Source organism: Rhopalosiphum padi, chromosome 4 (genome assembly GCF_020882245.1).
Source record: "Rhopalosiphum padi isolate XX-2018 chromosome 4, ASM2088224v1, whole genome shotgun sequence".
Taxonomy (NCBI): Eukaryota; Metazoa; Arthropoda; class Insecta; order Hemiptera; family Aphididae; genus Rhopalosiphum; species Rhopalosiphum padi.
Genome location: NC_083600.1, coordinates 10,167,004 through 10,194,090, shown reverse-complemented (window position 1 = coordinate 10,194,090; position 27,087 = coordinate 10,167,004). Strand labels below are relative to the sequence as shown.

At 27.2% G+C, this 27,087-nt stretch overlaps 2 long non-coding RNA genes across 3 annotated transcripts; both read left to right on the top strand.

Moving 5' to 3' along the window:
* Positions 1-31: 31 nt before the first annotated feature.
* Positions 32-5,158, top strand: LOC132929476 (uncharacterized). 2 transcript variants are annotated; one of them, XR_009662106.1, is made up of 3 exons: positions 48-1,622; positions 1,771-1,861; positions 1,941-5,158. It is a non-coding gene; the product is annotated as an uncharacterized LOC132929476 (long non-coding RNA). The 2 variants fall into 2 exon arrangements; XR_009662105.1 differs by having other exon boundaries at positions 32-1,861.
* A 5,831-nt stretch (positions 5,159-10,989) lies between these two features.
* Positions 10,990-11,819, top strand: LOC132930236 (uncharacterized). The gene is made up of 2 exons (XR_009662199.1): positions 10,990-11,630; positions 11,692-11,819. It is a non-coding gene; the product is annotated as an uncharacterized LOC132930236 (long non-coding RNA).
* Positions 11,820-27,087: the final 15,268 nt, after the last annotated feature.

Sequence of the window (27,087 nt, the reverse complement as noted above, 5' to 3'; positions counted from 1 at the left end):
GTATTCGGCAGCAGTGCTGCTAACCAAACGGGTGATTCCGCGTCCATGAGCGTTATCAAAATTTGTGCGCGATCGTGAACTGCATCACTGATCACCGTGATAGGCGGTAGCTCACTCTACCGCAGTATTGGTTTCTGCCGTTATTGGTTAGCTATAGTTATATTTAATAGATACTGAGCAGTGAGCAGTGAACAGTGAAAACTGAAGCGGTTTCGCCGTGTCGTTTTGTCCGTTTGTTGCGCTGGTAACTACTGAATAACCGATGCTTTGTTTTTGTTAACTATAAAAAAAATAATCACTAATAATTTAGCTATCAACTATTAAGAAGGTTAGAATGGTTAGATGCCGTTACGCGGTTACGCCGGATTATGATGCTGCTCTCTTGACTCTTTGGAAAATGACTGGTGTTTTAAAAATATTTTTTTGTTTTGACTTTTAAACATCAATATTCACAACAAATTATTATGGCAATGGATAAAAAAAATGTCCATAAGTTAATGATTTCATGAGTAGAATGCGTGAGCCATCTAAGTATGTTTCCGCTCGTGATTAATTTATTAGTATACACTTGATTGTGTACTACGAAAATATTGGACATTTTTTAACTTGTGTAAGTATGAGCATATATCGTAGGTACTGTGTATGCTATAAGCATCTGATAGAAGAACATAAGTTTATGATGTGGTTCTGACATTTGCAATAGTAAATCCCTACTTACATTGGAAAATTTAATCTAACAATTTTAAAGTAGGTGTATTTTTTATGTTTTTTGAAGTTACAAAAAATCCATATGGAATTTAACAAAATTATTATATATTTTTTTTTAAATGTAGTGGTATCGAGGTAATTATAATATAATTTTATAGTCAAAAATAAATTAAAGTTCATGGATGAACATATATGAAAGTGGTTATTGTAATACAAAGTATATAACAAGTCATGTTAAATGGTGTAGTAAATGTATGAAATATGAGGGATGAAGAAATTAATTCTGGAGATAAAAGTAGTGTATAAATAGAGGTGGTAATAATATTACAATACTAATATTTTTATGAATTGCTTTACTAAAATATATATATTATTAGCTTCAAGTATACATTATTATACTTTTACAATAAGTTATAACAATCTAAAGGTTGAAAGATAACACAATATCACCATATTAGTAGAGTATAAGAAAAAGTTGAAATTAATATTATAAAAAAAATAATAATGGAAATAGACACATTATTGGGATATTAATGAAACATAATTAAAATATTTATTTATGAGGTGATGCTAGGCCATAGTAATGAATAAGATTATAATGATGGGGTATTTGACAGAAATAAGAGTTTACGCTTGAATAAGAATTGAAGAATGAAGGGAATTAGAGAACATATTAATCAATTTAGGTTGAAATTAAATGTGAAAGTGTTATAGATAATTTGTACGAGAATTTTGGTTGTTGGTAGTTTCTGCATATGGTTTAGTTTTGAATTGAGTATTGGAATCTAGGATTTTTGTGGTAGTTTTAGTTTGAAGCTTTCTCGGATGTTGTGCATCCCTTGTGTTTGGTGAATAAACAGCATGTTACGCATCAAGACTCAGTGGCAACAATTGTGTGTTTGCTTTTAGAATTGGTAATTATGACATTGCATTATGTTACAACTCTTTTATATGATTTCTCAATAAATTACTATAGTTTTACTTAACAATATGATGTCATGAATGGCTTTATTATTATCTTACTGAAAAACAGTGATAGCGGACATTAATTTATGTTTTTAGCATCTTAATTCAATCAGAACTGTAATAATGGATCAATGTCAATTATTATAGTGGACAAATGTGAGTTTCTTTAGCTTCTTATGATAATCATGTATGTATAAACTATAAAGATGATATGAATGAAAACTAGTTTCTTATATGTAATTTTTACAATTATGACTATTTTACAGGTAAAACCGTTTGGGCTGGTGTCTGGTAATCTTTATACATCTATTACAGTCACTTACTTGACGACAAAATGTACTGAACACTTATTGTATAGAAAATTGGTTACCTACTGCTTTATATTTTTGAAATTTTTAAAAAAATTATATAAATAGAATAGTGTAAATAAAATTAAAGATTTTATATGCAATATTTTTTCCTGGTTCTATTAATTGTTTGGTTTTACCTGGCCATCAGTGTTAATTAAGTATTTTATTTATTGCTATAAATTTAAGATTCATTTAAACTTTAGAAAAATCAATAAATATTTACAACATTTTTATAAATTTGTGATCATACCCAATACACTTGTGATTTATTTCATTAATGACCATGTATGTTGTTTAAATATAGGGGCTAATTTAACACAAGTCTTAAGCATAATAATCAAGGTTATGAGTACTTCAAAATTCTCAAGAAGACATCATACCCAAATGTGTTAAATTTTAAAATGGGTTAAGAGCATTTTAAGTTTTAAAATTTTACATAACTTTAACTCACTTTGTAATAAATCAATAAGAGCCTATGGGATGCCCTAGATAATAATATTATACTTAAGTTTAACAATAGGTAAAATTACTCTAAAATTGATTCGGTTGAATACAAATTGCCATGTTTTACGTTTGTAAGACGGAGATCACAATGCTATATGCAGGTATTATGTCCTCTAAAGTTCTCAGTTTTTAATTGTTACCTAATTATTTTTTCAGTTTATTTTCCTAATTATTTTATCATATTCTTTGTACGATTCATCATTTTTTATTCATTGTAACTAGTAATAATTTACTAATTACCTTCAGGCCTCAATGTAATAAAACATGATTTACAAAGTAATTCTACTTCATCTGTCATCGTTTTACAATTTTATGTTGTATAACATTTGTTTTTGTTTTTAGACTTAATTGACACCATAACAATTCTTATGTCAGTGGACTGAAGACTACCAGAATACAGCAGCTTAAAAATATAACACCGGAAGCTCTACATTTGAAACTAAAATAATTATTTAAAAATATGATAGAAATCAGAAAAGGAAAAAAATAAGAAAATCATGAGTTCATATTTTTGTCATAGAACATTATATGAATTACTATTTGTATACAACACTGAGTTACTAATACCATTATAATATTATTAGGATTAATCATGTTATAAGGATTATGTAAAAATTTTAATTATTTTGATATGTTGATTAATTTTATTATGTAATATATATATTTTTTTATAGTTAGGTTTAATTAAAGCTCAACCTAAACATAGGGTAATAAATATTATATGATTTTATAGTTAAGTAACTTAACTTTATTTTTAATTGAATACCAATAATACTTAAGTTATAAACTGATCTTTTAAGTATTAAAACATAATTCAACTTAGTGAGATTAAGTTAAGTTTATTATCGTTAGAATATTTTAAGTTCAGTTAAAATAAATTATCATCTGTATCTAAATACAATTTTAAGTAAATTATAGTGGAACCTCTACTTAAACAACTTGAAGATTTTTTTAAAAAAAGTAATTAAATAGACATTTTGTTAACTGTAAAGAAGAAATAATATTTTTTTATTCACTTAAAAAACTAATTTTTAGTGTATGAAATACATGATATAAATTATAAAGAATAATATATAATTTGTAAATTGTATAATATTAATAAATTTATTAGAATAAAAATATACATTTAAATTAGTATATAAATTTTAAATTTCTGAAATCCAGTTAAACAACTTTTGTATCATTCTGATTATAAATTTGATCACGCTTATTTAAATGATTCTGATTTACAAGTATGTAGTTTTTAAATTTGTCATAGAAAAAGAACATAAAAATGATTTGATAAATACTAAATAGAAATGTTTTTGAATGATTTTTTTTATGGTCCCATAAAATATTTTATTCTACAGAGTTTTGTTGAATAGAGATTTCACTATACCTACTTATTTATAAACATATAATATTTATTAGGTAATTTTTGTTAAATTTCACGGACAACCTATTTTTGAAACTTTCACATATTTAATTTAAAAATATGAATACTATCTTTTTTATATGCAATCTGATTTATATTTATTATAATTAAATATCTTTAAAGAAACTTAGAAGATTGATAAAATATGATAATCAACACAGTTTCAGTCTTTAAGATAAATCTTTAAATGATTGAACTGTTTAATATAAAATATAAATTTTATATCGAGGACTAAGAAAGAAATCTGATATACTGCTCAGTGCTTATTACAAACTATACTATTTTTTTTTATATAAATTATTTTATAATGTAAATTTAAATTGTTGAAATATAACTATTATTATAATATTATTGTTACAGTCAGTGACAAAATACAAGTCAGGGTATTAGTATTACTATAATAACTAATAGTATTGATTATAGAATAGTTTAATCCAGTGCCTTATCCAGGAGGGGGGGGGGGCTTTTGGGCTTAAGCCCACCCCGAAATCTTTTATTTTAAATAGGATGTGACTATATGTGTTTTTAAATTTTTTCCTATTTTCCTATAGAGTTAAGTATGAATGTTTAAGCCTCCCCCGAAAATAAATCTTGGGTATGGCACTGGTTTAATCTATAATCAATAGTAATAGGTTTTTTGTTTTATTTGTGTAAACTTCTTTCCTATAAGGAAAAGAGCAATGTTATTTATTTTTGCTTTTATACAAATATATAGTACTTTTACCGTTATGAAATGCAATCTTGTAATTGGCTAACACAATGGATGTGAGATATGAGTACCAATTTTCAATTTTACATATTTATACTTTTTAGAATAGGAAACAACTAAAATAATTTTAATTTATTATTCAATTATACTTATGCAGTTAATAGTTATGCCCAATTACTGTAAGTAATAAATAATAATAATTTTTTTTTAAATTTTGAATAGCTAGGGTAACAAACTAACATAATAAACTATCAGTATTATTACATGATATGCAACACTGTTTGCATTGGAAACTATTAGATTCAAAACTCTTTAGTAATGAGTTTGATTGGCTTAACTACAGTTTTTACGAAGAATTCTTTAGAAATACAATATACTAACCAAGGACGCGGACACTATCATTGTATACTAATTGTAATCTTAAAATATTATATTTAAACTTGGTTAAATCATAATTATAAAATACTTTTATAAAAAAAATAAAGTCATAAATTTTATATTGTTAATGTTTATAATAGTAATTCATTTTTTACGGAAATCTACTATTTATGTCTGAACATTTGGGTGAAAAAGTTAACGATGGTTTGTAGACATTTTTTAATTAATGAATAATATAGGTAGGTACCACGATTAAAGATATATTAATAAATATTAAATAGGTAGACGAAGCGAATTTGTGTTATTTTTTCATCTACTGTTAATTATTGTAAGTGGTTCCTAAAGTGATATTACCGTAATAAAGATATGTCAGGTTATATAAAAAAATTTTAATTGAATTGTAAAAATATAATAATGTCATAATAATATGAATTATAACTTTTAAGTCATAATCAATCACACTAGTTAGTTACCTACCTAGTTGTTCTTTGTGAGTTAGAACTTTTTTTTGCCCAAAATTCCTGAGGAAATATTGAATTTTCATTATGTATGTAAGTATCTACTATAAAGTTAGCAAACTCTAGTTTCGTGTTCTATTAGTTGAATAGTAGACATTTCAAAAGAAAAAAAATATCCACCTTCGTGTTGTTCTAGGAAAGATAATCCAAACGTCAATGCTAAGTAGGTACTTGCTTATTTCATTATTTAGGATATAGTATGAAGCAGTGAAGCTAAGCCTAGTTCTTGTATTTTTCTCTACCAATATTCTATAATATTTTATTAAAATATCTATAAGGCCGGAGCTATACACGGCGTATTCCACCGGTTGTCCGTCGAACTAAAAATGCATTGGGGTTTATTTTTAATTCGATGGAAAACGCCGCGAAATACGCAGCGTTTGAAATGCGACGAATACACCGTGTATAGGTCCGGGCAAAAATTACAAACAACTAAAAACAAGTTTTTATATAATAATATTATGTTAATGATAAATATTTAATTATTGTTATTATTTTTTTAAAAATTTAAAAATATCAAAATTAAAAAAAAAATTAAAAACCACTGGAAATTTCAAAAAAAAAAAATGTTAAGTGAAAAAGTAATACGTTCAAAAAGATTCGTCTACCTGTTTTGGTACACAATTCATGTGCACCGCATATTTTCAACCATACTAATTGGAGTTGGCTGAGGGTCCTATCTCCTACATCTCTAAAAATGGTAAGGAAAAACCGAAAAAGTATAAATTCATATACATTTTACCTAAATGATATTTCATTTAAGATCATTCACTCAAATGAAAATCAACTGAATATATTCAGTATTTTATATTTTAAACGAGACCTAATAAGTTACCGACTTAATTTACTACTTACTAGAAAAATGCTTTTTTGAATGTAATTAATTATTAACCTATTTGTTATGATTATTTGACATATAGTACACAGTAGCATAGCGAGCATATTTCAAACCCCGAGCAAAGTATTTAAATAATGACCCACCCATCACTATAGGCCCTACAACATAATATGTAATCTAAAAAGTAAAAATGTACGGTAATTTAGAATTTTTATTATATGACATAGGTCATCAACAATTTAATATAAACAAATATTATGTTGATGAACTATACATCCACACAAATTTTAATTTTTAAGCTCAACATAAATTTCAAGGGCTAATCAGCCTAATCAATTGCATTAGACAAATTTCACCATGCCACTTATAGTATACATGTATAGTTACTATTTATATCATTGATTTGTTCAGACAATTATTATTTTATAATATATTTAGATGACAATTAACTTGTTAATAAGTTTATATGGATATTGAATATTTGAATGTTATCAGTTTACAAAAAAATATCACAAATAGGTACCTACTTTTCGTCTATTTAAATTATATTTTATTTACATCTAATTCAATTTATTATTTCAGATAAAATTCAAAAATTCCATGTTAGGAATAACATTTACCTACTTTAACATTCAATTTTGAATTTTTTAATCATAAATATATAATTTTAATAAATTATGTCTATAGGTATTATGTACTTATGCCTTTTTATTGTAATAAAAATATTGATGAAAAAAATGTTTTAAAATGAATTTATTATCATATTTTCAGCCTGCAGTCCTATTTAAGTTAAACACATTTGCTACTAAACGTTTTAATCAATATTAATTATTACTAATGCAATATTTAGCACAATACAATTTTCAATAAGTACCAAAATGAAAAACTATTATTGTTATTATAAGCGTTTTAAATATTATACTTACAAGGTCAAATTAAATTATAAAAACAATAAATAATTAAAGTTTAAAAATGTAACAAAACAATAAATACAATTATGTAGTTTGTAGTTAGTAGTTATTATGCTGCATAATAAGTTGTATTCTAAGGAGTCGAATATAGGCAAATTTATACGTACATTTCGATGACCCGTCGGTGCACCGCGGTGTGACAAATTAGCATATATTATTTAGTGTTTTTAAATCTAATCATTTTAATCTGTAAACGGTGTCACTCATATTAATGAATGGTTTATTTTTAATCAGTTAACTAATGTATGTGCATTTTATATATTTAAAAAGTCATTAACGGCAAGCACGAATCTTCAATTAGTCGCTAGAAAAACGCCAGATAATTCAATTTAGGAAAAAAATTTTTAAATCATGTATCATCCAAGTTTTATTCAATATTATTGCAAATGCCCTGTCACACGCTAAATAAACTAAATAGTTTTCTAAAAAATATTGATAAAATCTCAAATTAGAAAAAAATATTGGGTCCGGACTCCCGGGTAGCGGGTAGCCTCCATAAAAACGAAAATATCCGTTGCGATAACTAAATTGAATCCGCGGTTTTTGCATAGCACGTACGTCTTTAAAAGTGGGAATGAAAAAGTGTATGTATAAATTATTAATCGAGACGCAACTCGAATGTGTCATATGAAAATCGTATAGACGCAATTACTATATGATGTGTTATTGAGTATTGAGAACCCGCGGAAGTAACTCGGATGTGTCGAGAAAAAACTACGATATAACTCGGACCAAATATAATTTAAGGACGAAATTCGAATGCGCCGATAATTTTTTAAGTTGTATTTGTTTTATTCTTTAATATTTCTAATAGATAGTGATTATATGTGAACATTTTAAAATAATTAGATGTTCAAATATCATAATTAATTTGTTTATTATAATTTATCAATATCTTTTGGCGGGGGTATTGAGTATTTGAGTGTCAGTAACCTATATACATAAATACATAATAATGAAATGTTTTTTTTAAATGTTTACACAACTTTTTTTTTACCAATATTATCAATTTTATCGCGTTAATTTACTATATTGTAGTATTTCCTTTTGACGACATCTTTTTTAAATGATAATGAAAATAATATTTTCTTTATAAATGCGCTGACTTATAGATGAGGTATACAGAACTTATTATTATGTATTGTTCGGTAAGGTTACAAATTACTTGTAGTTTTAAAACGAAATATGTACCTTTTTTGCTAATGTAATTACTTAATGTAGTTGTAATAATTAAAAATTAGAAATATATGGATAATAATATAATATAAATTATAATGTCTTTAAATGTTATGCAATTTATAAATTTAGTTTTGTTATTATGGAGGTAATTCCAAGTAAATCGTAAATCTATATTGTGTATTTCATAAAGTTAAAAAAAAATTATTATGTATAGGACAACAGACTGAATATGTCTGTGCCATTATGCAGAGTAAAGACTATTACAGCCATTGAAATAAAGGTATGTATAAATATATAGGAAGGTACCTACTTTAATAATTATCATCTCTCAATATGATTGCCTTTATTATTCATCATTTATCATCATCAATAACCATAGCAGTTTTAGTCTTCGGTAGGCACACCAAGTATACTCAATATATTTGTGTGCTACTTATAACGTTATAACTATAGGACATAAATATAACCATAATTATTACAGGTGATTTGAAAATTAATACATTTGCTAATATATAAGAGCTAAAATAGACTTTTCACCTAAATGTTATAAGTAAGAATTATTTCAATGTTCAAATGTTTAAAGACTTTTACTTTTAAAGTTATAATAACAATAGGTATATGCCTCTATAATACATATGTAAATTTAACTTAAGGCACAGGTACCTGCTATAACGCACGCAATTAAAAGTTTGGTCAAGAAAAGAAAAAACGAAAACTTTTTTGTTGTCCGTGGATGATCGTATAGTACTATATACTATATACCAGTATACTAGTATACGGTAATTATCCATGATCTGCAGTGCGTGCTCGTTAGCTATATTCGACAAATATATACCTATACAGTATACATATATTATAAAGGTGTATGTATAGAGCTCTGTGTAATACAGACAACTAGTTTGTTCCTATTGTGCACAGGCTACCGAATAACAACAAGGGGGATACGGAGAGTTTGTTCGGATTAAAGGGATAATAGACGGATCGGTTCATTGAGTTCACTGTTCAGAAATCTTTTTTTTTTAGCTGTACAAGTGCATCGGTAGTTTTTTTTTTTACCTCCGTCATTATCGTCGTTGTATAATAATTTGTATTATATTCTTTAAAAATGTTCATTGTGCGGGTGCGTGTTTGTACCCATTGCGTCGGTTCGTATTAGATCCCACAAGTGCAAAAACACTGTTCAATCGACCGGTTCCATCGATAATGGTATTTACACGCTTATTATACTACATGGGTACGTGGCGCTCATCATCCATACCGCGAAACGATAACGCTACGATCTTCGACAGTCGGTTCGCTTACAAAGGAGTCGCGCGCAGGAACTATGCTGCATTTTTGGTATACCGGAAATTCTTTCGGCAACATTTAAACACGCGTATTACACGGGTCACAGCTACGCAATATAATATAAATCGCCTTTGTCGGTGATTTTATTTTACCGACAATAGCAAATTGGACCTTAAATGTCTCCTTACATATTATTACATTGTGTATAGGTACGACTATAAGTAATTAAACGGTTTATGAATGCGCTAGCTGATCGATAAAAACGTCGAGATGCGATGCGACGAAGACGACATACAAAAAAAAAAAAAAAAATAAAAAATAAAAAATATATACATCAAATGGTCGGACAGGTAGAATTAAATTCGGGTATTTAGACTGTGCATTATAATGGAAATATCGAGGGTGTGCTAATACGTCGGTGTATTATACTGCGGGTACCTTTGAATGGAAAGTATTACAAAAAAGCCGTGAGACCCGATTGTATGATTTTGTATTTATCCAAAATGAACATAGTATTGTGTAATAAACGGATATAGGTTATTATTATTATATTATTACTATGAAAGTACCTACCAAATGGTGGTACCTATAGTATATTTTAATGATGAGAGATATTGGGGAGGATACAGGTTAGGTATTTAGTTAATATATTTTAAATAAAGGTAAAATCATTAATCGATAAATAAAAATAATTATATCTTAACTCAGTAAGTATAGACTATCACAGCTGATATAGTAATATAATGCAGGTTCAATTTAAAATGTACTTTTTCATCTGAATATATTATCTAATGTATTTCATACTTACCTGTTACTTATATAGAACATAAACATACACTCATTTCAATCAAAAGTACTCGTGTATTAAACTCTGGAATATTTACATAGGTCGTGCATATTGTAGTTTCTTACTGTATAATAATATAATATACTGAGTGAACGTAAGAGTGGAGTGGTATGGGGACATACCACAAAATGTTGGTCTACTACTCCGTTCCCTAAACTTACATACTTACAGTGGCGTAGCAAGGGGGGAGGGTTTGGGTGTTGACCCCCCCCCCTTCAGCCATATTTTTATTAAAAATATAATGTTTATAATATTGGAATACAATCATTTATTCGTGGTGAAATGTATTCTGTTATGCCGTATTGTTATTTGTGAAACCAGTGAAATATTTTAGGATTCGAAAAATCCGCGATAACGATTCGATAAGATTACGTTTATGATCATTTGTCTTATCTGAATCGTTGTCGTCGTACCTAGGTTGAATTTGTTATTTCAGTCGTCCGCCGGAGTTCTTTTATTGATGTGTTCTTTAACGTGTATGAATAATGAAGTATGTATATTCAGTCACAACAAGGAAAACTTTTCCTACAGTTAAATAGTTTCTTATATCGGAAAGAAAAAATACATAAAGATGTCGAATATTGGCGATGTATAGACAAACTATGTACAGGGCGTTAGAATTTAAAAAACGAAGAAATTATTAATGACCCTTCTAATCATAATCGTGTTGCCGATATAATTAAAAATCAAGCCAAATCATGACCCAAATTTTTCTATTCAGATTCGTTTACTACCAGCACTTGCGTTTGTTCCAAAAAATGACGTAGAAAAAGCATTTGAGGAACTTTTAGATAGTGAATACTACAAGGAACATGAGGATTTTCTTCAACCAATAGTAGACTATTTTGAAAATACATGGATAGGCAGACCAACTCGAAGACAGGGAAGAAGAAATTCAATATTTTCAATTCAGATGTAGAATTGTTATGAAGCAAATAACAAACGAATAACTCTATTGAAGGTAACCAGAAATTAGTTAATAACTTGCAATCATATATATTATATAGTTATACTTGTTTTAGGCTGGAATAGAGGCTCCAATTCAGTTAGGGTCGTATAATCCAACAATTTGGAAGTTTATAAAAGCCCTTCAAAATCAATAGACTTTAGTGGATATGAAGTTACATCAAATTAATAGTGGCATACGTACGTCCAATAAAAAAAAATATATAATGGTTCTGCGGAAAAATTAAAAAATATTGTTGACGATTATTATAATATTCCGACAAGATATTCAAAAGGTATTTATTTTTATTCTATAATATATAATATAATCATATAATTATATGTATGTGCAAATAATTTATTTTAATTATATTATAATATTAAATTTTTTTCGCTCTATATGTTTTCGCTCATTCACGTTCGCTTTTTTTCTTTCGCTCAATTATCGGGATACTATATATGATTGTATAATTTGTGTATATCTATGTATATAATATATAGATTATAGGTTTAATATGTAAATATATTAAACTACCCGAATATCAATTGTAGTGAATAGACACTATTGTTTTAGGTTTTATTTTAGTACGTTGTTCAGAATAATTCACCAATTATATAGGCATAGGTTTATATTTTAGTATGTGTAATGGCTGTAATGGGCACTTATAAGTTATAAGTTGTAATACTCCGCTGGTTATGGTGTGTGGATACATTGATACATAAATAATTATAATAAAATAACATTGGCCATTGGGTAATATTGTTTTCTAGTCTAAACCTCTATTGGTTTAGAACGTTTGGGCGCTAACGTATTTATACAATTACATAATAAAAACGATACCGCATATAGTTCTTATTTTATCCCCTTGTCACCTCTTTATTATATATATTATATACATATATACTCGTATTTTAGTCACAACGGCGTTTTTCCATCATGTGAGATCAACAATGTCGACGTCGCGACCGAGTGCACAATTAAATTGTGTTAAATCGAATTATATACAAAAAGCGGCAAGGTATAATCCGATGAAGTCACATTTTTGTTTGAGTACAGTATCCTACCTCACCCTTCACATCGCTCGTATGTAAAATTATAATTATATTACCGCGGAAAGAAATGGCAAGAACATTTCTGCGAAACAATATATTTTGATGCCTTCGTTTGTGGGTGCAATTGCATGAGGTGGGTAGTGTAGAGGTGTGTAGAGGTGACGAACCACGAACGAGGAAAAAATAATATTCACCCAATTGTTTAGTTAACCGAGTCCCTTATGTATATCGTTGGGACCTTATATATACTAGGAATACCAGCATATTTATTACGGGAAAGTGTATTCATACAGGGTGTTTGAAGTTTGTAAAATGTTCAAACTTCAAACTACAAAGTTCGAACGAGTAGTTTCTGAGTTATTAAAATGTACAAACTGAAGATAATAGTCCTTAAAATGGTTCTATATAATTTTTAATTAGGTACCTACCTATTATGTGTAATATTTAATTTAGTATAGCCAGTATAGGCACTTATATTATCGGATAATTTTTACAAATTACAAAATATTAATAGATTAATACTAATTAGGTATTTAGGTAGTAATTTAAAAATCGTCAAGCCTCCATACTTCCAAACTTAGTAAGTATACACAAAGTTAAATAACTTAAAAATTACTTTTTGAATTTTAATTTAAATACATAAAAAAGTTATTAGTGTTACATACCTATAATGTATTATTATTAATACTATTTACAAAGTTTTGATTATTGTTAAGCTATCAGGCATCAATGCATCATACAGGATGCCGCACCGTGACGTTTGTAAAGTTGGCACTAACACTATAGTACCTATATATTGGAAGTGTTAAAGTAAATATTAGGAATTAGCTGAATTTTGAAACGTTATCTTTTGATTAGCATAATTCTCTTTCCGGCGCCTAATCACCTATCTTACGACGTGCTTGCATGTACTCGTATAAAATATATATAGTATAAACACATATCGATTATCGATCCACTTATATTCTTTTACATAACCCCCCCCTGCCTATTTTAAAAAGTACAGACTATGTTATTACTTACTTAGTTAATGAAGATTAGTAATTTAATTTTTCAAATAGTCACATAAATTAACTCAAAAACATTGACTATCTTTAATTATGTGTATTAGAATAAACGCGTAAACAACAATGTATTCTTGTCCTATTTGTGTACAGGTTAACTGAAACATTTTATACGAATTTAAATAGCTGAAGAAAACAATAAAATAATACGTTTTATAAATTATATTTTAAAAATATAAATTAAAAGAAAAACGACGAAACACCCTGTATTGTGTAGAAGCGCTGTCCGCTAAAGATCATGTATATACGATGGGACCGACTCGGCGGCGGCAGAGTAGGAAAATAAATATTGCCCTCTGCTTGTATACGTATATAAGTTTGTGTATAGTATATATGTATAGATACTCGAAGAGCCGGTAGCGGGACGGGTCCAAGATGTGCGCGAGTTTTGTGTTTGACGACCTCTTGGATTTGTCGGGGCTCCGGTCGGCGGCGTGTCCCGTGTAAATATTTACCCGACAACCACTACCCACCGCTCCACCACGTGTCCTCTCTCTATATATATATTATTATATATTCTCGATTAATCCCTGCCCCCTCCCCCTTATGGTCTGGTTGGCAAAACCTATAAAATTTTCAAAATGTGTATACCCGTTATTATGAGCGTGCATACACGACGACGTTTCACGTGCTGCTGCTGTTATTATTGCAGCTATACAGTGATCCGATATATTCATATATATTATTATTATTATTAATATACACAGATATAATAATGATGCATGCATTTAGTTGCGCCCTGTGCGGGGAAAGGGTTGTACTTCGCTAGCCATATATTGATATATAAAACATAATATATACTATACGTTATTATATATTATGTATATAATATATACGTACATTTAATTTATGCTTTTAAAATATGTACACTATGTTATTATATGTATTATGTACACACACACATTGTATAATATATTTTATACAGCAGTACAGGAAGTAAATTATTAACAATTAACCCTTACCCGGCAATCGATGGAATAGTTTCATTAACTGGCTTGTATTGTTAATTACTTTCTACCCTCATACCATACGTACACAGTCACATGGCGGTGTACCTTATACCTATGGGTGAGGAATAATAACAATGATAATAACATTAATAATGACATATTGATATATTATCCTCTATTATAGATATTGTGCTTAAGTTGTGTGTGGCTTCAATACGTAATAAATCAAACAATAGTAGTTGACGAGTTTATAGGTAGGTATTAAACAACGACTCAATAATCATTACAATGAACAGTTTGAACACTTACAACAATATTTTCAAAAAGACAATTGAAAATAATTTATATACATAATATATTGGTTGTATTAGTATAATAATTACAATGTGTGATTTTTAAAGTTACATAACATTTTTTGAAGCCTATAGAAAATCTCAAAATGAGCTTAATATGCTAGCAGTACTTTAAAAGTTAATTTTTTTTATTCTTATCAAGAAAAATCTATAATAGACTAGGCACCTTATATAAAATCTGTGTTTATTTCATATAATTAATTAATATTTAATTGTATTGAATAATGAATAAAATAAACACAAAGAGCGTGTAGAGAGATCATCATATAATATAATATATATACAATATTTCTATTTTTGTTATCTTCTATAAAATTTACGATATCGATAATATAAGATGTATCACATGAATAATATCATTTTGTGGTTTTTTTTTATATGATAATGTTTTTATTATGTAGTACTGTAACTGTAGTAGTTACTATAAATGATATAATAGTTTTTTAAGTGATAGTTTGTTTTTACTTTTTTTAGTTGTCAATTGTTATATTTGAGTGGGTACATACTAAACTTTATTAAATGTTAATTACTGTTGCAGTGTTAGTAGTGTTATAGACTAAAGTATATAGTGAAAAGTATTATAAAATATTGTGTGATAATATATTATTAGGTTCTTATTTGAAGAATCTAGATTTAGTTTTTATTATTGCCTATTGGTTACATTTAAAACATTTAAAATAAAATATATTGGTTACTTTATATTTGCGGTATTTTCTAATAATTTTCATATTTTTTCTTCTTTTAATCACAAAAAAGTATATTTTTTTCGAATAATACCACATTGCCATTTTGTGCCAACAACCCAATCTCTGCAGTGTTTTCTACTTTTTTTTTTATTATTTTACATATGAAACCATTTTACTCTATTTAATATTTATGTCAGTACGCAAACTACTTAATCGATTCTGGAATACATCAAGTCAGACTTCATAACGATCATGGCGTCCATTGCCTGCTCTAAATGCAATGTACCTAGTCAAGAGTTTTGTAAACATCCGAACTGTACATATTATAACGGGTAGCTCCCCTATATTTACGATTTATAATAATATTCTCTTTTGCCTGTCAAAGTATCGAATTTAATCCACTAAAACCTACTTTGACACTGAGGATTATTCATTGATATTTTAAGAATAATATCAAATAATAAATAATATTCTGAATACATTATATTAAAATGATTAAAATTACTTAGGCATAAACGTTGGTAAAAGTATATTGAATATGTTTATTTTAAAAATGTACCTATGTCTAATATTAACACATAATATATACTATGTAGAATTTCAGGATGTAAAACTACATAAATATAATATTGTATAATAACCTATTGATTTAATTTACATTTTGTTTATAGGTATAGATATTATATTTTAATAACACTATATTTTATGTTATTATTTAAACTTAAAATGTAAAAAAAGTATATCGATTACATAAGGTAGTATTTATAATAGTCCATTCTACTAGTTTTAGCTTATACAAATGTGCTTTTTTTTATTGCCAATAAATGAATAGGTAGGTACTACATTTTTATATATAAATATATATTATATAATATACATTTTATTTTGATCAATTTAAGTGGTAATTTAACTATTTTTTCAATGTTATAACAATAATATATATAACATAAAACCTGTTTGTTTGTTTGTCATATATTTATAACAATAATAATTCCACACGTCATGATGAGAGATAATCGAAATAAAATAGGCCCCTTGTGCTTTACTCTGCTTAAATTATATTATATATAAAAGAGCAAAAGAGTATGATCCCCGAAGGTCCCTAAGATTCCTGCTGTGGAAATGTGGTTTGTACAAATTATAAGGAACCGCCATAATTGTGGAAGAGTTTAATTCAAAATCATTCCTTTGGAAATCATATTGCATCGTTTCCTTCGAGCGGATTCTTTTAGGCCTTTGTCCATTTTTGGTTTTGTGTTATAAAAAAGAAAAAAAACATTAGTGAGGGTTACGTTATTTTAATCCGGCAATAGGTACGAGTATATACCAGTGTACAATATAAAATTTCCTATTAAAACAACCATATATATATACGCATATGCATTATTTTGATTTTCTTCATTAAAAAAAAATGTATTATTATATATGTATTACGTAGTTTATTTGCTGATTGCTATAATACATAGACGAGCTGTGAATTTAGTAATTTTGTACATCGAACGATCTTATTATGTATTCAATATAAGCTAAGTACATATTAGATACAGACATCTCTGTATTCTAAATATTAAATTATATTTAGCATGCAATATGTATAGACGTATAGTGTATATAAATGTATAGTTTATGTATATAACTAATATGTAGCTGTTTTAAAAAAATACTTTTTTATCTATTTAAAAAAAATGTATAGAATTGGAGTTTTATAACAATAAATGAATATATAATATGTATAATGTATATATTATATATATAATATTGAATTATAATATTTTAGTGTAAAAAGCTTATTTCACAAGTAAATTATTTCAAAAAATAATTTTATTTATTGTAATTTATAATACACATATTTTATAATTTGTTTTTATACATTTTACAAATATTATTTATATTAGTTCATACTTTTGAAGCCATTTATTACTGTGAATTTATTTTATCAAGTTTATTTCGTATAATTTTCTATATTTTAGAATTTCTGGTGCATATTTCCTTATTATTCAGTTCATAAGTACATAATATCATGGTTTAATTTTAATGTATTAAAAACACAGCTAGACTTATAATCCTGCTCATTAAGACGTTTTTAGAATTTTTTATAAATTGGAGGTAAATAAAATCTAAATTTGTAATAATATTCATGTTATTAATATCCATATTAAATACTTTATACTTATGTACTATATATAATATTTTACAGTTCATAATATTATAGTATGGTACATTGGTACTTATATGTTATGTGGTATAGATTTGTATAAGTACCTATAATAAACATATTAATACTATAGTTTTACAAATAATTTAACGATATTTCTATATACATTACATATGTATATATTTTTGGACTCAGCAAAACATGTTACCTATAAGAATAGTAATTTTTTAAGCACAATATCTATTTTTTTTCAATGATATAAAAATCTATTATACTACAAAAAAGATAATATTGTATTTGATCTTGAAATAAAACGTTTTAAATGCTTTCGCGTATGTACATAGTGTATTTATTATCTACCACTTAGATGTTCATTTACCGTATATTATCCATCTGAGTACAATCGAATTTGTTTACAATTTATGTTTCGTATAGTATACGGGTACCTTTAGATATATTAGACCGATACTTAGGTATGTATAGTTATAAAGTGAATCTTATATTATTATACCTAAAATATAATATTATGTGTACGCGGGGGATGTATCCGTCAAGTTTGTTTAGTCCACGGACCAGGTGAATTTGCTGTTTGCCATTATAGTAACGCACGTTCAGAATAATCGATGTTTATCTCTTTAAGTTTGCATTTTATTGGTAAGCGTGTTTCATGCACGTGAACTGAACCGGAACTGATCTTCGAATTGACAATAATCGCTGTGTATATTATTATGAGAACGAACGAGGGTTGTTTTTATACAAGTTATTTACTATTATTATTATGCATTTTCGCTCTTCTACCAAATTTCTTTTTATGGGTATTATATGTTTTTATGAATACTAAGTTTTTTTAAGCTACAATTTAGCCAAAACGAAGTAAACAAGTAACAACGATGATGAGATTATAATGTGTTGTGTTTGTACCAGCTAAGCGCTAAGCAGCTAACCATATAATATTATTATCGTACAGAAAAATAATAATAAAAAAAAAAACGGTTTTTTTTTTATTAAAAACATCGACGGCTGTAATAAGTACCTAAAATTTGTATTTTCGTTTGCAGGCTAAAGGCGAAGTCTCAATTATCACGAACGAAAACTCGCGAATCACACGCGGGGTGCCGCAGTCAGATTTAATTTAAAAAGCATTTTTAAAAATCCTACTGTTTGCTCCCGGTTATTTTTATTTGTTTTGCAAAAACCCTGGCGCGTGTGCTCTTTATTAGTATTTGATTGGTGTGTACGGCCTCGCTGACATGCAATAATTGCTGCTAGCCCCACTGCCGCCACCGAAGCCACTGCCGCCGTACTACACCCGCTGCTCCGTACAACCGGTCGGCCGTTCGCCCGCACATCCCAGAACTACCCCTTTTGTTTATTATTATTTCAAAAGTCGCGTGCGTCGTTAAGGCCCACCTAAATCGTTATAAGTCGACAACGCAGTAATCACTAGGGATTATAACTACCTCAATTTTTAATGCAGGCAGCTCCCGTCAATATAATGAAAGAGGAACATTTATAGATGGTGTATTTATAATAATAATATATGAGGGGCATACGACGTGTGCAACGTCTATAGAATCGGAATTCTACACGATGTTAAGTATGAAAGGAAATAATAAAATGGAATTTTCGTCCAAATGACAAAAATTTATAGCCAAATGCACGTCATTATAGATAAATATATTACTAGCAATTCGAATAATTTAGACGTTAGGGATGATGCCGTGTGACTTGAGGCAGTGTACATAATAATAATTTTTTTAAATTATATTCTCATATTAATTAGTTATTGTATAAAATGAATAGTTATTTTATAGAATACCCGTTTATTTTCGGGTTGTATTCTAAATATATTATTTATTCAAAAGTAAATGTACAATTTATTATTTATTATTTATTGAGACATAGAAGTAATGAATAATATTTAGAATGCATTTTAAATTATATTTAAACAAATGCAATACTTAATTTTTAATTATTTTTTTTTTAATTGATTGACTAGTGTGTTACTTTTATCCACTTAAAATTTAAAATAAATATTAAAAATATTTAAATATAAATGTATTTTAAATTTTAAGTTGGTATGTACTGTGCTATCATTAGAACTAAATTTTTGTTGTGATAATAAATAATAAAATCAGAATTCTTCTTGTTATTGTATTTATATTATGGTGTTAAACACCGCTTAATATGATAGTTGCAAGATATTATTGGAATTGTATTTAAAGTATTTTAAACCTGCCCAATATGAAGGGCGGCAGTCTCTTCATCCAAAATTAACAAAATCATCCAAATCCTCTAAAATATATTTTTGAGAATATGCCTAAAAAGTAAAAGCCATATAATTAAGATTTAAGTTTATATTACAATTATGATTCATTTAAAGTATGATTTTTTATTAAAATAATTTTATTACCTTATTATTATTATAAGTTTCAAGTCTGGCACTTGATTTTCGTGTAAAGATTTTCTACACATTAGTATAATATATTTGTTTATAATAGCTAGACTTACCTATAGTTGTACATATCTATACATTATAAGCTTCGCTATAAATTAATTTCAATTTGCGATTTCGTATAATTATAATTTATAGTAATAATGAGTGGTTTTATTTATTACACTTATTACTTTTATAATGGAGGTGAAAAATTATACAGTTTCAATAGGTAGCATTATTATTGAAATTACACGATAGCTGGTATATAATTTGGTTTAACCAATAAAAAGGATGAGGTGTGGACTGATCAAGTTTCAAGTAGCCAAGACGGGTTCTTCGAGCAAAGAAAGAGGACACTCAAAGTTGGAGAGGTGCTCAAAAAGCTGCCGCTTTGTTGATGTTTCCGGGCGGAAACGGCACGCTCAAATAAATTTATTTCCTTTTACAAAAACCTCAGAGCTAAGGTGTCAGTTGATGAGAGCCTCTTCTTTACAAAGTACCCTATTGAATAATCGCCAAAGCTGCCATTGCTCGTTATAATACATTGACACATTTTCATCTTGTTAATATTTGTGTATACAGCAATATTTCTATGAATTACTTCGAATCATCAAAACATAAGTGATTTTCATGACGCATGTGGAAGACGTGTATTGAATACAATTATATAATGCAAATATATGATTATTAATACAAATCAGTAGCAATTATACAAATAGTATTTATAAGAATAGCATCAATAATTTTTGTTCTCATTAATATTGTTTATTTACATCAACTTAAAAATAATTAATCAGACCAAAATATAATTAAATTAAATTAATTAAAAATGTTTTTATAGTCTTATTTTTAGTAGCAGTCGGTGAGTGTAAATAAATCTCACTTTGCAGGACTAATCGGAAATATATTTAGGTAAGTATCAAGGTATCTATCTAATATTTATTCTTAGTACTAAGTCTACTTTAAGGAGCAATTTTTGTTTTGTAATGTTGGTTCCATATTATCTAACAGTCCAATGCATTTTCTGTGTATTTTTTCAACATAAAAAAATTGTTGAAGGCTAAATTTAAGTGTCTACTGTCTAGTCATCAGTTATAATAACGGTGTAAATCGAACCTAGGTGAAAAAACAAGAATTGTGGCAAAAGTAATAAGAGTAAATATAATAATTTATAACATAAATCTATTATATTAAATAATTATAATAATAATATATTTTTGAATTCTGTTTGCAAATAGTAATTTCTGTTTACTTATATAGGTACATATGTATTAATATCGGTTTGTGTTTTTATATGCGCATTGCGCATATTACAGTTATTATAATATGCGCATAATATAATATATATACATAATACATATATGCAACATACTATGTCGTATATGTACAAATGTACAATATATTATATTAAAATCAATAGTACAAAACTATTATCCGCTTTCTGGCTTTCTGCTCACATTTAAATCTGGTTAGATATCAGTTCATTGAGATGGAAAATCGTAAAAGTATAATGTAATGATATGTACAGCTGTATATTGTCGTATGGTTGTATATGGGTACTGTGATGTTTGGCAACATTTGTTTTTATACACACGTGTAATATATAGGTATTAATGTATATAATGTAACTATTAAACTATGTATATATACATAGTGCCTTTATTTATAAATCACCCCTCATATAAAATATAGTATATATTTATATGTATATATACTCGCACGCGGGCAGACAGGTAGATACATATTAATTTCAGTAGGCTGCTGTAACTGGATACCGATTGAAACGCGATGCGCGAGTCGGGGCGTGCTCCTTCGCCGCCGTAGTCGCGTGTCCCGTGATTATTTTTGACTGCTGTAAAACGGGAACAATGCGCGGGGGAGATTTGGTGTATAATCCGCCGTGAATTCGAAACAATTCCAATATAATATTATAGCGACGCAGAGCAACGGCAGGTGAAGTGGCCAATAAAACGGTTCAAAAGACTTTAATCTTCCTTGCCCCGTGATGCGGAAACAAAAGGTCGGACCCATCACGTATATATAAAATGCAGCGTATCTAATCTGCGTTTGTGGGTCGTGGGTCGTGGACACTTTAGGATCTAAATTGCTCCGCAAAACAAGCAAAACTAGTTTGACGAATAACACATATTATATTATTAGGTATTAACTTATTGTTGTAGTTTACGTGATTGGACATGAAAAATTATACTGATGTATTATTAAAGAGTGTCGTCAGAGGATGACTTATCCAATCCAACCTTTCTGTCGAATCTTCTTTATGATCATTTTAAATTTGTATGGATTGTTCTCTATTCAATTTGCCTTTATAAAAAAGTGTATACATTGTTTAATTCAAATAAAGAATAAAAGAGAAGTATATTTTAAATCGTCAACTATATAAAGTTATAATGCATGAAGTGGTTTTTCGGCAAATAATAAAATATAATATCTATATATTGCTATATGCCTATATTTTATATTAATGTGGTTATTAGGGCCTGAAGTTCAATGCAAATAGTGTAATATTATTTGTGTGCTCTATAGGTTAATGCATTCCAAGTACATAATTCATCTCGTCTAATAGATATTTTAAAAGTAAAACTTTTATTTTGAATTTCTTTAGTATTTCTAGGTCATTTTGAAATTTGAGATTCTAAACGGAGCAATGAATGTACTTATTTTAAAACACGTGTTTTGCGTTTATTATTACCTTAAAGGGACAGTACAAATGTTTAGGATTTAATTTTAGGGGTGGCTTCGTGTAGAAAAGTATATCTAGATAGTAGTGACTAGTGAGGGGGAAGGGTAAAGTTTAATAAAATTGATTTCTTTATTTTGTTACAATGCAAGAATGAATAACTGAAGATGCTTGAAATTTTCATCTTATGTTTATATTATTATTTGTATAATTTTTAAAATATTTTGATATTCTTAGGCTATTTAAAGGCGTGAGAAATTTTCGATTTTTTTTAGTTTTTTTTGTATTAGACATTTCGATAAAAAAATGTTAGTTATATTTTGATCTTGTTTATTTAGACTTTAGAGTATACTGTTTATATATCATGGGTGCTTATAAATTAGGTTTTTTTAATATTGTTGGTTTGATTAAGATAAAGATGAGTTAAACATTTTGCAAGTTAGAACATTTGGGAATTATTACGTTAGAAAGTAATTTTTGGTTATTTTTCTTAGAAGTTTTTGATAGATTTTATGGCATTTATGCCTTACACTAATTATATATACTTATATCTACTGGTATTTATAGGTAGTGTGATTGATGATATTTGTATCTTCAATCTTGTATATCTATTATATATTATTATTATCTGAAAATGACTACAAAATAAAGAATGAGAATAGTATTCAATTGTGTGTACCTATACATAAAGATAAAGTTGAAGATAATTGTACTACAATATATCTATAGATAATGACTAAAACATATTGATCTAGATAAACATCAGATGTATAAAATTTAAATAAATTTTTCATTTCAGTGGCTGATGATTCATTTTTAAATAACTGATGCATAATAATTTATTACACGGACTTACAGATTCCATCATAGTTTGTATCATTTTCGATTAATTACTTCTTATTTTATGTTAATATAATATTGATATATCAAAAAATCATATACAGAACGAAGTTGCTCATCGTGTAATCGGTGTTCATAAGACTAACTAAAAAAATAGGGGCTTCAGCATCCTTAGTTATTTTATTGAAATTGTGCCGTTTTTAACATAGTAATTAGTAATAACTATAATTACTATAACAAATACGCATTTCAGTTTATTTTTTTTTATCAATATCAATATGACGTGCCTAAAAGAATTTTTAGTATGAAAAACCAAGTAGGTTTTATTTTTTGTAAACAAAAATTTAGTTTATAGTACATATAGAAGTGATTTGAAACCGTTATATGACTTGTACCGTAGTAGACCGTAATAATAACAGACATTTCATAACTTCCACTACTATAAATATACGATTTTCTCGACTAACTTCCCTGAATACATCTGAACGTTAAATGTACCTACATAGTATAAATAACATAATATAAATAAATTAGTTGAAATCCGTTTTTTTTTTATTTCCATGCATATTTGGCAGTTTTAACTCCAACTATGGTTGAATGGGTTTATTGAAAACGCGCGCCCCCTTGCTAAAATAATAACATAACAGTGCCACTCGAAAGTCCATTTCTATGTCACCACAATGCATTCCGTTCGTCGATTAGTGATATTGCACCAGGTATTTTTTTTATGTTTATTATCGTTTTGTAGTTCTAACAATAATAATTACACGTCCGGAGGAGAAAATATATTATTCGAGGGGGGTATTTTGGAGTACTCTTAAAAACAACGTTCCTTATACCCCCCATCCGTGAAGTAACGGAGTTTTTCTAAAAATGTATATGCTCGACATTCAAAACAATAGGCTCTCAAATTTTCCCCCACCTATAAAATTATAATACATCGGCATTAAGAAATGATTTTGAATAGAATTCATTTACTGGAGAATAAAATAAATGTTTTGTGATAAAAATCTTGAAGATAAAAAAAAATTGACTTAAGGTTTTCGACATTATTTATTATATGTATAATTGAATTTAATTTGAATAAATTTAGGTTTAAATATGTTATTGTTAAATAAATTTTTATTTAGAAATTAGTTAAGTTCTATAGTAATCGCTGAAATAATATTGGTCATTTTATTGTCTATTTAATATTTTTTATATTAGACTAATGGATACTTTAAATATAGAAACAGCACCAACTAAGTAATATTTTATAAAATATTATTGCTACTAAAATATTGACGTTTTATTTAATATGGTGAAACTATATAAATAGATAATTATTAAAAATAATTATATTTTGTTTAGTGGAAATCTTATTATAAAAAATATGAATACCTATTTGATATTCAATAGATTTACTACATTCGTTTGAAATAATAGGTACGCCGTGTTTAAAATAGAAAATGTGGCAAAAACAAAAAATTACAATTTTTAATTGTTTATTTTAATGTACAATAGGTATAGTTTATATTTCGATCTATATATAGTACATATATTATAAATATTTAAATATTTATTTTATCCGCCACTATATATATATATATTAGAATGGTAAATACAAAATAAATATTAGATTAAATATTATTATTTATTATGAACTATGAAATCGGAATAATATTTAAAATAAAGTAGTTAAAAATAATTGTGTTTACAAAAATACTAAATTAAAACAAACATTTTTAAAACCCGAGAAGTCGCTTTGGTGTATTATACATTAATACATTATATATACATGGGAGCTGGTATTGAGTGTACCTACTGTGTACTTCGTTTTGAATATAGGTTTATTACTGTAAGCGTAAGTTGTAAGGGACATGTTTAATCTGAATTTAATAATAAATCATTAGACATTGTATACAACAAATGATTCTGAGTGAAAACACGATATTTCAACCTCTACTTCTGAGGAAAATTTAGAAATATTTAAGCATGTTTGAGCACAATATTGTTACACTTTGTATCTATTTTAAATTTGTCACAGGCAAGCATTTCGACTTATCCCATAACGCATTGCGTCAAATAGATGATTTAATTATATAACTATATAAGATAAAAAAATATTTGTTTTTATTAAATTTATGTCTTTTTATATCAGAAAATACTTCGTCTATCAATTCTACCATCTATATTAACCATACACACCTATGTTATTTAATATATTATTATTTATTAATTACATTTTAAGATTATCACAAAATAATAAATATATGAACTCAGAACTATTCAACTATAATTATTCACAATGACAATACCTACATAATAATATTTGATTAACAATTGGCAATACTATAATTGTATTTATTATTAAATTATTGACCAGGCATATGTTTATATAATTATATATCCACTGGTGGTTCAAAATATTTTAATATATTTTTTTATTTTTGAGTTTGATTATAATAAGAGAAAAGTAGCGTAGGTAATACAGTTTGGTCTCATCGGGTCCCGATTGTAATATAAATATTTTGTATTAGGTTACATTTTTGTTATTTAATGTAATAAATTTCAAATTATTTCTAATATATTTTATTATTTTTTATAAAAAATTATTGTAGATATTTTGGTATTTACAACATTAAATTTTAAATATAATTTTATAAGTATAGCCGTGTAGGTATTAGCTAGGTACCTATATGTATATTATGTATAGTATAGGTATCAGCGCCAAACTAAAATTAAATTGGAAGGAGAGGAGGCAAAATTATTTCTCGTTACACACTACTATTGCACCATACAATACACAATCAGTTTATTATCCTTATTCCTTACAACCTGTTACAATAATTATAGGTACATTTATAACTTACATAAATAGTTTTTTTTGGTACTCATAGACCCCACCAACCGAAAAAGGGGGGCGGTCATCTCTCTTGGGTTATAGGTTCGTTGCCACTGGTAAGTATTATATATTATAATGAGTTATAAGAAGAGTTATAAGATCAGTAATTTGTGTTATATATACTGTAGGTATACTTGTATAATTATACTGCAGTGAGGTTTGAATATGTTATTTGAATTATTGTTGTGAAATTTGCTTTGATGTTTATCGAGTACCTATACTGTTCAGAATTATTTTTTATACAAGCCATCCAAAACCACGCAAGTTGGATGTAAATCGAAACTTCCGTCTCACGTTGATGCCTATATGCTGCGCACTTATATATAAGTATATAGACATGACACAATATATAT